General features: G+C 46.9%; 1 protein-coding gene across 1 annotated transcript in view; it reads right to left on the bottom strand.

The window, feature by feature from the left end:
• GRN (granulin precursor) overlaps positions 1 to 13886 on the bottom strand; it is a 164850-nt gene that overhangs the window by 114394 nt on the left and 36570 nt on the right. The window lies entirely within an intron of this gene.

The raw sequence follows: 13886 nt of genomic DNA, 5'->3' as shown, positions 1-13886 counted from the left end.
GATGGAGTTTTGCTCTTGTGGCCCAGGCTGGAGTGCAGCGGCATGATCTCAGCTCACTGCAACTTCCACCTCCCAGGTTCAAGCAATTCTCCTGCCTCAGCCTCCCGAGTAGCTGGGATTACAGGCATGAGCCACCACCCTGGCTAACTTTTGTATTTTTAGTAGAGACGGGGTTTCACCATGTTAGCCAGGCTGGCCCCGAACTAACGTGATCCTAATGTCCTCACGTGATCCACCTACCTTGGCTTCCCAAAGTGCTGGGATTACAGGTGTGAGCCACTGCATCTTGCCCATCTCTGGGTTTTAACTCCTGCTTGCCCATTCAACTCTTTTGTGAAAACCATGTCAACGAGAATGAACTACTGTAATGAGGTCAACATTCGTGTGTGAACACAAAGGAACCCCACCCTGATAAGGAAGTAATTCAACAGGCTCAAAAAGCTCTGGACCTGAAGATAATTTATAGGACTATCTATGTGAGCAGAAAGCTAGAAAGAGCCCAAATACTCAGAAATAGGACAGCAGTTAGTAAATTACAGTAAATTACCCTCCATCGATACAATGGACCACTAGGCAGACCTTAATAAGAATAATTATGAGGAAGCTATTGGATCAACTTAATGGCATCACATGACCCTGGGCCTTTGAGGCCAAGGTGTTTGGAATACTAGCTTTGTGATTCATTTTTTCATTTTGTTTTGTATAGATGGGGTCTCATTATGTTGCCTAGGCTAGTTTTGAATTCCTGGCCTCAAGCAGTCATCCCACCTTGGCCTCCCAAAGTGCCAGCTTTGTAATTTATTAATAGTAGAAGTTGGATGAATAACCTGCTCTCTGAGGTTAAATGCATCTGTAAAATAGAGATAATGATACTCACCTTACAATGTTGTTAAGCAGATAAAATGATATCATATATCCAGAAGTTCTGGCCCAGTGCTAGCAGTTTCATAGGCAAAAATTCAGAGTGATGTGTTCCTCATGGTAACGGCCACATAGAAATATATAGTAGGGTGCACAGGAGTGAGGGTTCGAGGCTTAGACAGAAAAGGTTAAAATGCCACCATGACAGAGTTATAGGAGATATCATTTTCTTTTTCTCCTTGTGGACTTTAGGTGCAGAGGGTTAAATTAGTCATCCTCCTGAGGTCAGGGCAGGTTATCATCAACTGTTCTTGTTTCCTTTCCTTCTTCCTTTTCTCATTCCATTTCTTCTTTTCTTCATCCGTCTTTTTTTTTTTTTTTTTGAGATGGAGTCTTGCTCTGTCGCCCAGGCTGGAGTTCAGTGGTGCCATCTTGGCTCACTGCAAGCTCCGCCTCCCGGGTTCACACCATTCTCCTGCCTCAGCCTCCCCAGTAGCTGGGACTACAGGTGCCTGCCACCATGCCCAGCTAATTTTTTATATTTTTAGTAGAGACGGGGGTTTCACCGTGTTAGCCAGGATGGTCTCAATCTCCTGACCTCGTGATCCGCCTGCCTCGGCCTCCCAAAGTGCTGGGATTACAGGCGTGAGCCACCACGCCCAGACTTCTTTTTTTTTTTTTTTTTTTTTTTTTTTTTTGAGACGGAGTCTCGCTCTGTCGCCCAGGCTGGAGTGCAGTGGCCGGATCTCAGCTCACTGCAAGCTCCACCTCCCGGGTTTACGCCATTCTCCTGCCTCAGCTCCCGAGTAGCTGGGACTACAGGCGCCCGCCACCTCGCCCGGCTAAGTTTTCGTATTTTTTAGTAGAGATGGGGTTTCACCGTGTCAGCCAGGATGGTCTCGATCTCCTGACCTCGTGATCCGCCCGTCTCGGCCTCCCAAAGTGCTGGGATTACAGGCTTGAGCCACCGCGCCCGGCCTTCTTTTTTTTTTTTTGAGACAGAGTCTTGCTCTGTCACCCAGGCTGGAGTTCAGTGGCATGATCTTGGCTCACTGCAATCTCTGCCTCCTGGGTTTAAGTGATTCTCCTGCCTCAGCCTCCTGAGAAGCTGGGATTACAGGCGCCCACCACCATGCCTAGCTAAATTTTGTATTTTTTAGTACAGATGGGTTTTCACCATGTTGCCTAGGCTGGCCTCGAACTCCTGACTGACCTCAAGTGATCCTCCTGCCTCGGTCTCCCAAAGTGCCTGGATTACAGGCATGAGCCACCACACCTGGCCTGCTTCTCTTTTGTCCTCATTCCCTACTCCTATTTTATTCCCCCTCCACAGCAACCATTTTAACTTGCTTAATTTGTTTCTTTTTATACGAATGGGTTCTTGAAAACATGCGTCATTGTTGTTTTTTAAAATTTTATTACGAAAATTTTTATACACAAAAGTAGAGAATGAATCCCAGTATACTCATCTGTCAAATTCAGAAATTATCATGTGGGTGTGGTGGCTAATGTCTGTAATCCCAGCACCGTGGGAGGCTGAGGAGGCAGGATTGCTTGAGCCCAGGAGTTCAAGGCTGCAGTGAGCTAAGATCATGCCACTGCATGCCAGCCTGGACAACAGAGCCAAACTTATTCTCTTAAAAAAATAATAAAATAGGTCGGGCACAATGGCTCACACTGTAATCCCAGCACTTTGGGAGGCTGAGGCAGGAGGATCACTTGAGGTTAGGAATTCAAGACCAGCCTGGCCAAAATGGCAAAACCCCGTCTCTACTAAAAAATACAAAAATTAGGCTTGGCGCGGTGGCTCATGCCTGTAATCCCAGCACTTTGGGAGGCCGAGGCAGGCGGATCACGAGGTCAAGAGATCGAGACCATCTGGCCAGCATGGTGAAACCCCGTCTCTACTAAAAATACAAAAATTAGCTCAGGTGGTGGTGCATGCCTGTAGTTCCAGCTACTCAGGAGGCTGAGGCAGGAGAATCACTTGAACCCAGAAGGCGGAGGTTGCAGTGAGCCGAGATTGCGCCACTGCACTCTAGCCTGGAGACAGAGCAAGACATCGTCTCAAAAAAAAAAAAAAAAAAAATTAGTTGGGCATGGTTGCATGTGCCTGTAATCCCAGCTACTCAGGAGGCTGAGACAGGAGAATCGCTTGAACCCAGGAGGCAGAGGTTGCAGTGAACCTGGATGGCATCACTGCACTCCATCCTGGGTGACAGAGCAAGATTCTGTCAAAATAATAATAATAATGATGATGATGATAAAATACAAACAAAAATTATCAAAATTTTGCCTTGAAATCTTGCTTAAATATTTGCCTAAAATACATTTGTTCTATCTTCCTCTTTTTTCCCTTTGCCGAAATACTTTAAATCCCAGACTTCATGCCATCTCACCCCTATATTCTTTAGCTATGCATGCCCCCATCATTGAACCTAACCACAATGCTATCACACCCAACAAAATTAGCAGTAATACCTTCATATCATCTCATATCTAATCCGTAACCAACATTTTTAAATTGTCTCAAAATGTACCTTTACACTTGGTTTGTCTTATGTGTATTTCTATATGTAATCAGCATTAGATTCTAAATCTTGATCTGCTGTTTCCTCTTTTGTTTTTTCTTCGTTTCTTTTTTTTTTTTTCTTTTGAGACAGGATCTCACTCTCACCCTGGCTGGAGTACAGTGGCACAATCACAGCTCATTACAGCCCCCACCTCCCAAGCTCAAGGGATCCTCCCACCTCAGCCTCCCAGGAAGATGGGACCACAGGCACTTGCCACCATGCCCAACTAAATTTGTTTTGTAGAGACAGGGTCTTGCCACGTTGCCCAGGCTGGTCTCCAACTCCTTGGCTCAAGCGATCCTCCCACCTCGGCCTCCCAAAGTGTTGGAATTACAGACTTGAGCCACCACGCCTGGCCTTTCTTTTCTTACAAAGCCACCAATTCCCCTCCCATGATAACTCACTAATCCATTAACCCATTAATTCATTAATCCATGAATGGATTAGTCCATTCATGAAGGCTCTGCCTTCATGACCCAATCATCTCTTAGAGTCTTACCTCTTGGCCGGCGCAGTGGTTTACACCTGTAATCCAGCACTTTGGGCGGCCGAGGTGGGCAAATCACCTGAGGTCGGGAGTTCAAGACCAGCCTGACCAACATGGAGAAACCCTGTCTCTACTAAAAATACAAAATTAGCTGGGCATGGTGGCGCATGCCTGTAATCCCAGTTATTCGGGAGGCTGAGGCAGGAGAATCGCTTGAACCAGGGAGGTGGAGGTTGCAGTGAGCCGAGATTGCACCATTGCACTCCAGCCTGGGCAACAAGAGCAAAACTCCCTCCCTCACCAAAAAAAAAAAAAAAAAAAAAAAAAAAAAAAAAAAGCACTACCTCTCTCGGGGTGCGGTGGCTCACACCTGTAATCCCAGCACTTTGGGAGGCCAAGATGGGCAGATCACAAGGTCAGGAACTCAAGACCAGCCTGGCCAATATGGTGAAACCCCGTCTCTACTAAAAATACAAAAATTAGCTGGGTGTGGTGGCGGTCGCCTGTAATCCCAGCTACTCAGGAGGCTGAGTACGGAGAATCTATTCAGGAGGCTGAAGCAGGAGAATCGCTTGAACTTGGGAGGCACAGATTGCAGTGAGCCAAGATCACACCACTGCACTCCAGCTTGGGCTACAAGAGCAAAACTCCGTCTAAAAAAAAAAAAGATCTCATATATAGGGTCCTGTCTCTGTCTTCTCCGTTGTGTTTCTTCAGACTATTTCACGGCTCTTTTTTATTACCGAAGTTTTAGAGAAGGCCTTAATATCTGGTAGACCAAGTCCTCCTTGTATTAAGATAGGGTAGATCATCTTGTGGTGATAACCCCAAATCTCAGTGGCTTAATCCATGAATGTTTATCTCCCACTTACCAAGATCCACTGCATTTGTCCATGGCAGCTTCCTTCATAATGGGGCCCATGGATCCAAGCTGATTATATCTGTGGTGAAACTGAAATATACGACTTCCAGGTCACTTTGGCAGAAGAAGAAAGGGCTGGAGGATGCACACAAGCTCTTAAATGCCTGAGCTGGGCAATGATGAAGTCACTGTGCTTACAGCCCTTTGACCAGAACTAGTCATGTGGCCCTGCCTAACTTCAAAGAGGCCCCAAAACGGGAAGAGCCCAGCGATATTCAAAGCAGACTAAAATGTTTCCAACCAAACGCCTCTTCATTCTTTTTCATAAGGATAATTTAGCTATAATGAGGGCCTTTATTCTTACTCTTATTGTAGTCTTCCAAAACATTCAATTGGAAATCTGATTGAGATTGCTTAAATGTTTTTAATGTTGTTGGCATATCTTTTTTTTAAAAAAAAATTTGAAACGGAGTTTCGCTCTGTTGCCCAGGCTGGAGTGCAGTGGTGCGATCTCAGCTCACTGCAACCTCCACCTCCCGGGTTCAAGCAGTTCTCATGCCTCAGCCTCCCAAGTAGCTGTGAACCTGGCTAATCTTTGTATTTTTTTAGGAGAGACAGGTTTTCACCATGTTGGCCAGGCTGGTCATGAACGCCTGACCTCAAGGGATCCGCCCACCTTGGCCTCCCAAAGTGCTGGGATTACAGGCACGAGCCACCCTGCCTGGTCTTATTTTAATGAGAAAGACCATCTACCCTAACAAGTCCAAAGGCTGAGGCTGGAATGCTACCCCTTCCTTTATCCTTTATGTCCCCGAAGGCTCCCACTACTGGGCTTCCAAGCCCTAGGTTTATATATATATATATATATATATATATATATTTTTTTTTTTTTTTTTGAAAGGATCTCACTCTGTCGCTCTCTTGCCCAGGCCAGAATGCAATGGTGTGATCTTGGCTCACTGCAACCTCCACCTCCCAGGCTAAAGGGATCCTCCCACTTCAGCCTCCCTAGTAACTGGGACTATAGGCACACACCACCACACCTGGCTAAGTTTTGTTTGGTTGGTTGGTTGGTTGTTTGAGACGGAGTCTTGCTCTGCCGCCCAGGCTGGAGTGTAGTGGCCAGATCTCAGCTCACTGCAAGCTCCATCTCCTGGGTTCACGCCATTCTTCTGCCTCAGCCTCCCGAGTAGCTGGGACTACAGGCGCCCACCACCACGCCCGGCTAGTTTTTTGTATTTTTTTTAGTAGAGATGGGGTTTCACCGTTTTAGACAGGATGGTCTCGATCTCCTGACCTCGTGATCCGCCTGTCTTGGCCTCCCAAAGTGCTGGGGTTACAGGCCACCACGCCCGGCCTAAGTTTTGTATTTTTTATAGAGATGGAGTCTCGCCATGTTGCCCAGGCTGATCTCAAACTCCTGAGCTCAAGCGATCCTCCCACCTCAGCCTCCCAAAGTTCTGGAACTATAGGAGTGAGCCACCATGCAGGCCTATATTTATTCTTACAGTTGTGCAGCACTCTCCATTTTGATTTTTGTTGCTTATGCATGTCCCAATTGAGTGGAAGATCCCAGAAGCGGGGACTTTAGGTTGAGCATTTCTTTCCTCCTCCCACCTACACCCCAACCCCTGTTCCTAGCACAGTTTATGGGAAGACTGCACCCTAAGTCCAGTGTTGAGGCCAGGGTGGGGTTGAAAACTTGGGAGAGGTCTTGAAGGCTAAGAACCAGGGATAGGAACTCCACTCCTCTTTATTGGAGAGAGGCAGAGCCTGGAACTTGGAAACTCTCTCTGGTGCCCTGTGGCCATGCAGGGCATCACATCACATGGTCAGGGGGCTGAGCTTGCTGATATGCTAATTCAGGTTTCTCTTCTTCTTATAAAGCTACCAGTTCCCCTCTAATTCATTCATTAATTATGAATGAATTAGTTCATTCATGAGGGCAGCCCTCAAGATCCCTATCATCTCTCACTCTGTCACCCAGGCTGGAGTGCAGTGGTGCTATTTTGGCTCACTGCAACCTCCGCCTCCCAGGTTCAAGCAATTCTCCTGCCTCAGCCTCCTGAGTAGCTGGGACTACAGGCGCCCGCCACCACGCCCAGCTAAATTTTGTATTTTTAGTAGAGATGGGGTTTCACCGTATTGGCCAGGCTGGTCTTGAACTCCTGACCTTATGATCCGCCCACCTTGGCCTGCCAAAGTGCTGGGATTACAGACGTGAGCCACCGCACCTGGCTCCCATCATCTAAAGGTCTGATCTTTCTCATTTTTTGTTTTTTGTTTTTTGTTTTTTTGACGGAGTTTGGCTCTTGTCGACCAGGCTGGAGTGCAACAGCATGGTGGCATGGTCTCAGATCACCACAACCTCCGCCTCCCGGGTTCAAACGATTCTCTTGCCTCAGCCTCCCAAGAAACTGAAAATACAGGCACCCGCCACCATGCTGTACTAATTCTTGTATTTTTAGTAGAGATAGGGTTTCACCATGTTGGCCAGGCTGGCAAACTCCTGACCTCAGGTGATCTGCCCGCCTGGACCTCCCAAAGTGCTGGGATTACAGGCATGAGCCACCGCGCCTGGCCAGCCTCACCTGTCTCTTCTGCTCTCAATCTTCTAGGCCCCTTCCCTCTTTGGGCCCTATCAAGTTGTTGAGAGTTGTTGGGTAGGGGATGGTGTCACTCCCAGGCTGGGTAATAAACCCTTTTCTCTTCTGATCACTGCTAACAAGGTGTGTCATATTTGGGAGCTTTGTTTCTGTCTCTTTGTAAATGGGGGGTCTGGGTTCTCAGTTTTGCTGATCAAATGGAACCGTTCTAGGGCTGTGTGACAGGATGTGACCCAGGGTTGACAGGCTGCAGGATATGAGCTGCGGAAATTGAGAGGGCAGAGAGCAGAATGGGCTGAAGAAGTAGCTTTTAGTATTTATTGAGCACATACTATGTGCTAGGCACAGTGCCAGGTGCTTTCCGTGTTCTTACTCTTTTCCTTCTCACAATAACCCTGTGAGGTCAGTTCTAGCCCCATTTTAGTGATAAAGAAACTGAAGCACAGAGAAGATAAGGAACTCACCATAGGTCATATGGCTTCTAAGAGGCAGGGTGGGATTCAGACGCACGGCTGTTTGACCAAGAGCCTGGTGTCCTTCTACACCTCTATGCCATCAAGCTCATGGAGTCCAGAGACAGAAGGCTTCTGGAGAAGAGGAACTAGACTTTGGACACTGGATAGAACTCAAGTTGGGGGCATGCACAGTGGTTCACACCTGTAATCCCAGCACTTTGGGAGGCTGAGGTGGGCGGATCACCTGAGGTCAGGAGTTCGAGACCAGCCTGACCAACATGGCAAAACCCTGTCTCTACTAAAAATACAAAAATAGCTGGGTGTGGGGGCATGCACCTGTAATCCCAGCTACTTGGGAGGCTGAGGCAGGACAATCGCTTGAACCTGGGAGGTGGAGGTTGCAGTGAGTGGAGATGAGATCATGCCACTGCACTCCAGCCTGGGTGACAAGAGCAAAACTCCGTCTCAAAAAAAAAGAAAAGGGAATTCAAGTTGGTCTCTAAGGTCAGGGATAATGGAGGGTGGGGCACCTCCCAGGTAGGTAGGGGAGTGGTTTGACCAAGGGCAGGGAGGTAGGAATGGTGTGTGGACAGCACAGGGAAGGCTTGACTGCAGAGGTAGGTCCTTCCAGAACAGGTTCATATAAGATGGGGAAAGCAAGGTCAGGTTTGAAGAATCCTAACTGCCAAGAAGGGTTTGGGCTTGATTCAGGAGGCACTAGGGAGTCTTGCAGGTTCTTGGGCTGGGAAGTGACATGATTTTTTTTTTTTTTTTTTTTTTTTTTTTTTTTTTTTTTTTTGAGACGGAGTCTTGCTCTGTCGCCCAGGCTGGAGTGCAGTGGTGCAATCTCGGCTCACTGCAAGCTCCGCCTCCCGGGTTCACGCCATTCTCCTGCCTCAGCCTCCCGAGTAGCTGGGACTACAGGCGCCCGCCCCTGCGCCCGGCTAATTTTTTCTATTTTTAGTAGAGACGGGGTTTCACCATGGTCTCGATCTCCTGACCTTGTGATCCGCCCACCTCGGCCTCCCAAAGTGCTGGGATTACAGGCGTGAGCCACCACGCCCGGCCGGAAGTGACATGATTAAAGTGATTCGCCTGGAAGTGAATTAATACAGGAGGAATTCGCTGCAAGGAGGCAAATTGGGAATCTGTGCATGTCAGTGAGTCAGTAGCAGAGGCAGGTGGACACAGCCCATGCTGTCACAGGGCCTGCAGTCAGTATGGGAGCCTGACATTCAGCAAGAGTGAGCACTGGCTAGCCATGGTGCTCACGCCTGTAAACTCAGCACCTTGGGAGGGGCTGAGGTGGGCAGATGCCTTGAGCCCAGGAGTTTGAGACCAGCCTGGGCAAAATGACAAAACCCTGTCTCAAAAAAAAAAAAAAAAAAAAACATAGCCGGGCTTGGTGGCACGCGCCTATAGTCAGTATTCGAGAGGCTGCAGTGGGAGGATCACTTGAGTCCAGGAGGTCAAGGCTACAGTGAGCCGTGATCGCACCACTGCACCCTATCCTGGGTGACAGAGTGAGACCTTGTCTCAAAAACAAAACAAAAGAAAACACTAGTATTGTGCAGGGAGTGGCAGCAGCAGAGGGAGCTGGAGTTAGGCAGGGCTTCTTAGAGGCAGAGACATTTGATCTGACTCCCGAAGGACAAGCAGTAACTGTCCCAGTGATGAGAGAGGTGGAATATCTTGAAGGAATAGAGTCTAGGAAATGGAATATATGTGAGAAGTAGCCTGAAGAGAAATGGGTGAAATTTGCTCAGCAAAGTGAAGTGACATCATGGAAAGTCTACTGGGTTGGCAGACCACATGGTGACCTCAGAAGGTTATTTCTTCTCCATGTACCTGGGCCCAAAGCCAGCTGACAGGAGGTGAGGAAGGAAGGGCCGGGTGAGGAAGCAGAAGCAGGAGGTGTGGGTCGTGGTCTGAGGGTCCAGCAGGAGTGCTCAGCTGACTTTTTCCAAAGATGGACCAGAAAATGCTTTGCAGGCTGGGGGGACACATTCACACTCGCACACATCAAATCGTCTCTCTCTTTCCTTTAAAACATATCTTTGTATTTTCAGATTTCAAAAATAATACATGTATAAAATACCTACAGAATGATCTAATATAGAGAATAAAAATCTCTAGTAATTTGGCCAAGTGTGGTGGTTCATGCCTGTAATCCCAGTACTTTGGGAGGCCAAGGCAGGAGGATCACTTGAGGTCAGGAGTTCAAGACCAGCCTGGGCAACATGGTGAGACTTTGTGTCTACTAAAAATTTAAAAATTAGCCAGGTGTAGTGGTGCTCACCTGTAGTCCCAGCTACTCAAGAGGCTAAGGTGGGAGGATCACTTGAGCCCAGGACTCTGAGGCTGCAGTGAGCTATGATGGCACCGCTGCCCTCCAGCAGAGTAAGGCAGAGTGGGAGGCTGTCTCTAAAAAAACAAACAAACAAAAACCTCCAGTAACCACTGTTAATAATTTAGAGTATATTCCTCCAGATTTATTATATGTGAACACTAATTTACATACATATTTTTCTTTCTTTCTTCTTTTTTTTTTTTTTTCGAGACAGGGTCTCGCTCTGTCTCCCAGGCTGGAGTGCAGTGGTACGATCTGGGCTCACTGCAACCTCCACCTCCTGGGCTCAAGTGATTTTCCCACCTCAGCCTCCCTAGTAGCTGGGACTACAAGTGTGTTCTACCACACCCAGCTAATTTTTTTTATTTTTGGTAGAGGTGGGGTTTCATCATGTTGCCCAAGCTGGTCTTGAACTCTTGGACTCAAGTGATTTCACCCACCTCAGGCTCCCAAAGTGCTGGGATTAACAGGTGTGAGCCACCGCGCCCAGCCTACCTTACATATATTTTAAAATAGAGCATGTCTGTATGCGTGTGTGTATTTTTTTTTTCTTTAATTTTAGAGTGTCCCACTCTGTCACCTAGGCTGGAGTACAGTGGCTCAATCATGGCTCACTGCAGCCTCAACCTCCCAGGCTGAAGTAATCCTCCTACCTCAGTCTCTGGAGTAGCAAGGACAACAGGCACCCATCACCACACCCAGTCAATTAAAAAATAAAATTTGGTAGATACAAGGTCTTCCTATGTTGCGTAGACTGGTCTCAAACTCCTGGGCCCAAGCGATCCCCTCGAACTCCCAAAGTGCTGGAATTATAGGCATGAGTCATTCCACCTGGCCCTTATATAATTTTTTTAAACAAAACTTCAAAATACATGAAGTTAAAACTGATGGAACTGAAAGGAGAAATAGATAACTCTACCATTAGGGCAGGAAGCTACCACTACTCTCTCAGTAATCGATAGAACTAGTACACAGAAAAGCACGAAGGATATAGAACACCTAAATAGCACTAGCAACCAACTTGACCTAATTTATCTTTGGGGGACACTCCACCCAACTACAGCAGAATACATATTCTTTTCAAATGCCCATGGATCATTCACCTTAAAATAGACAACATTCTGGGCCACAAACATAAACCTTAACAAATTTAAAAGAATGGAAATCACAGAAAACATAGCCTATGTTCATAACATTATTAAATTATAAATCAATAACAGAAAGCCATCTAGCAAATCCCTAAATATTTGTTTTTATTTGTTTGTTTTGAGATGGAGTCTCTCTCTGTCGCCCAGGCTGGAGTGCAGTGGTGCGACCTCAGCTCACTGCAAGCTCCACCTTCCGGGTTTAGCAATTCTCCTGCCTCAGTCTTCCGAGTAACTGGGATTACAGGTGTGTGTCACTATGACCAGCTAATTTTTGTATTTTTAATAGAGATGATGGGGTTTCACCATGTTGGCCAGGCTGCTCTCAAACTCCTGACCTCAAATGATCTGCCCACCTAGCAAAGTGCTAGGATTACAGGCATGGGCCACAGCGCCAGGCCACAAATCCCTAAGTATTTGGAAAGTAAAAAAATGCACTTCTAAATAACCCATAGACCAAAGCTAAAGTCATAAGTGAAACTGGCAAATATTTTGAACTAAAGGAAGATGAAAACATATCAAAATCTGTGAGATGCAATGAAGTAGTGCTTAGAGGGAAAAGGAGCCTTAAATACCTAGATTGGAAAATAAGAGGCCAGGTGAGGTGGCTCACGCCTGTAATCTCAGCACTTTGGGTGGCTAAGGCAGATAGATCATTTGAGGTCAACAGAGTGAGACTCCATCTCAAAAAAAAAAAAGAAAGAAAGAAAGAAAAAGAAAATAAGAAAGATCTCAAATCAATAACCTAAACTCCTGCTATAAGAAACTAGACAAGGCCGGGCCCGGTGGCTCAAGCCTGTAATCCCAGCACTTTGGGAGGCCGAGACGGGCGGACACGAGGTCAGGAGATCAAGACCATCCTGGCTAACACGGTGAAACCCCGTCTCTACTAAAAAATACAAAAAACTAGCCGGGCGAGGTGGCGGGCGCCTGTAGTCCCGGCTACTCGGGAGGCTGAGGCAGGAGAATGGCGTAAAAACCCGGGAGGCAGAGCTTGCAGTGAGCTGAGATCCGGCCACTGCACTCCAGCCTGGGTGACACAGCGAGACTCCGTCTCAAAAAAAAAAAAAAAAAAAAAAAAACTAGACAAAAATGAGCAAATTAAACCTAAAGCAGACAAAAGGAAGGAAATAATAAAGACAGAATAGAAAACAATGAAATTGGCCAGGCTCAGTGGCTCAGGTCTGTAATCCTAGCGCTTTGGGAGGCCAAGGCAGGTGGGTCACTTGAGGTTGGGAGTTCGAGACCAGCCCGGCCAACATGGTGAAACCCCATCTCTAATAAAAATACAAAAATTAGCCGGGCATGGTGGTGCGTACCTGTAGTCTTGGCTACTTGGGAGGCTGAGATGGCGGAACTGCTTGAACCCGAGAGGCAGAGTTTGCAGTGAGCCGAGATAGCACCACTGCACTCCAGCCTGTGTAACTGAGTGAGTCGCAAAAAAAAAAAAAAAAAAAAAAAAAAGTCAATGAAATTGAGAACAAACTGTAGAGGACGTTGATGAAACCAAAAGCTAGTTCTTTGGGAAAAAAATCAGTAAAATTGATAAACCTTTGGTCAGACTGACGAAGAAAAACGGAGAAGAGACACAAACTATAAATAACAGAAAAGGAAGACATCACTACAGACCCTAAAAACGTTAAAAGAATAACAAAGGAGTACTACAAACATAAATACCCATACATTTGACAACTTAAATGAAATTGTAAAATTTCTGTTGGCCAGGCGCAGTGGCTCACTCCTGGAATCCCAGCACTTTGGGAGGCTGAGGCAGGCGGATCGCTTGAGGCCAGGCATTTGAGACCAGCCTGGCCAACATGGTGAGACCCTGTTTCTACTAAAAATACAAAAATTGGCCGGGCGCGGTGGCTCAAGCCTGTAATCCCAGCACTTTGGGAGGCCGAGACGGGCGGATCACGAGGTCAGGAGTTCGAGACCATCCTGGCTAACACGGTGAAACCCCGTCTCTACTAAAAAATACAAAAAACTAGCCGGGCGAGGTGGCGGGCGCCTGTAGTCCCGGCTACTCGGGAGGCTGAGGCAGGAGAATGGCGTAAAAACCCGGGAGGCAGAGCTTGCAGTGAGCTGAGATCCGGCCACTGCACTCCAGCCTGGGCGACACAGCGAGACTCCATCTCAAAAAAAAAAAAAAAAAAAAAAAAAAAAAAATACAAAAATTAGCCAGCCATAGTGGTGCGCCTCTGTAATCCCAGCTACTTGGGAGGCTGAGGCAGGAGAATCGCTTGAGCCTGGGAGGCGGAGGTTGCAGTAAGCTGAGATCACGCCACTACACTCCAGCCTTGGCAACAAGAGAGAAACTCTGTCTCAAAATAATAATAATAATAATAATACTAATAATTAATTAAATTAAAAAGTAAAATAAAATTCCTATACATCAGGATAAAAAAAATTCCCATCATCTGTGCTGTGTGGGAATTTTTTTTTTCTTTTTTCTTTTCTTTTGAGACAGGGTCTTACTCTGTCATCCACGCTGGAGTGCAGTGGAGCAATCATGGCTCATTGCAGCCTCAACTTCCTGGGTTCCAG

Source organism: Macaca thibetana, chromosome 16 (assembly GCF_024542745.1).
Source record: "Macaca thibetana thibetana isolate TM-01 chromosome 16, ASM2454274v1, whole genome shotgun sequence".
NCBI classification, from domain to species: domain Eukaryota; kingdom Metazoa; phylum Chordata; class Mammalia; order Primates; family Cercopithecidae; genus Macaca; species Macaca thibetana.
The sequence above is the reverse complement of the archived record's forward strand: the minus strand, read 5'-3'. Positions and strand labels throughout refer to the sequence as shown.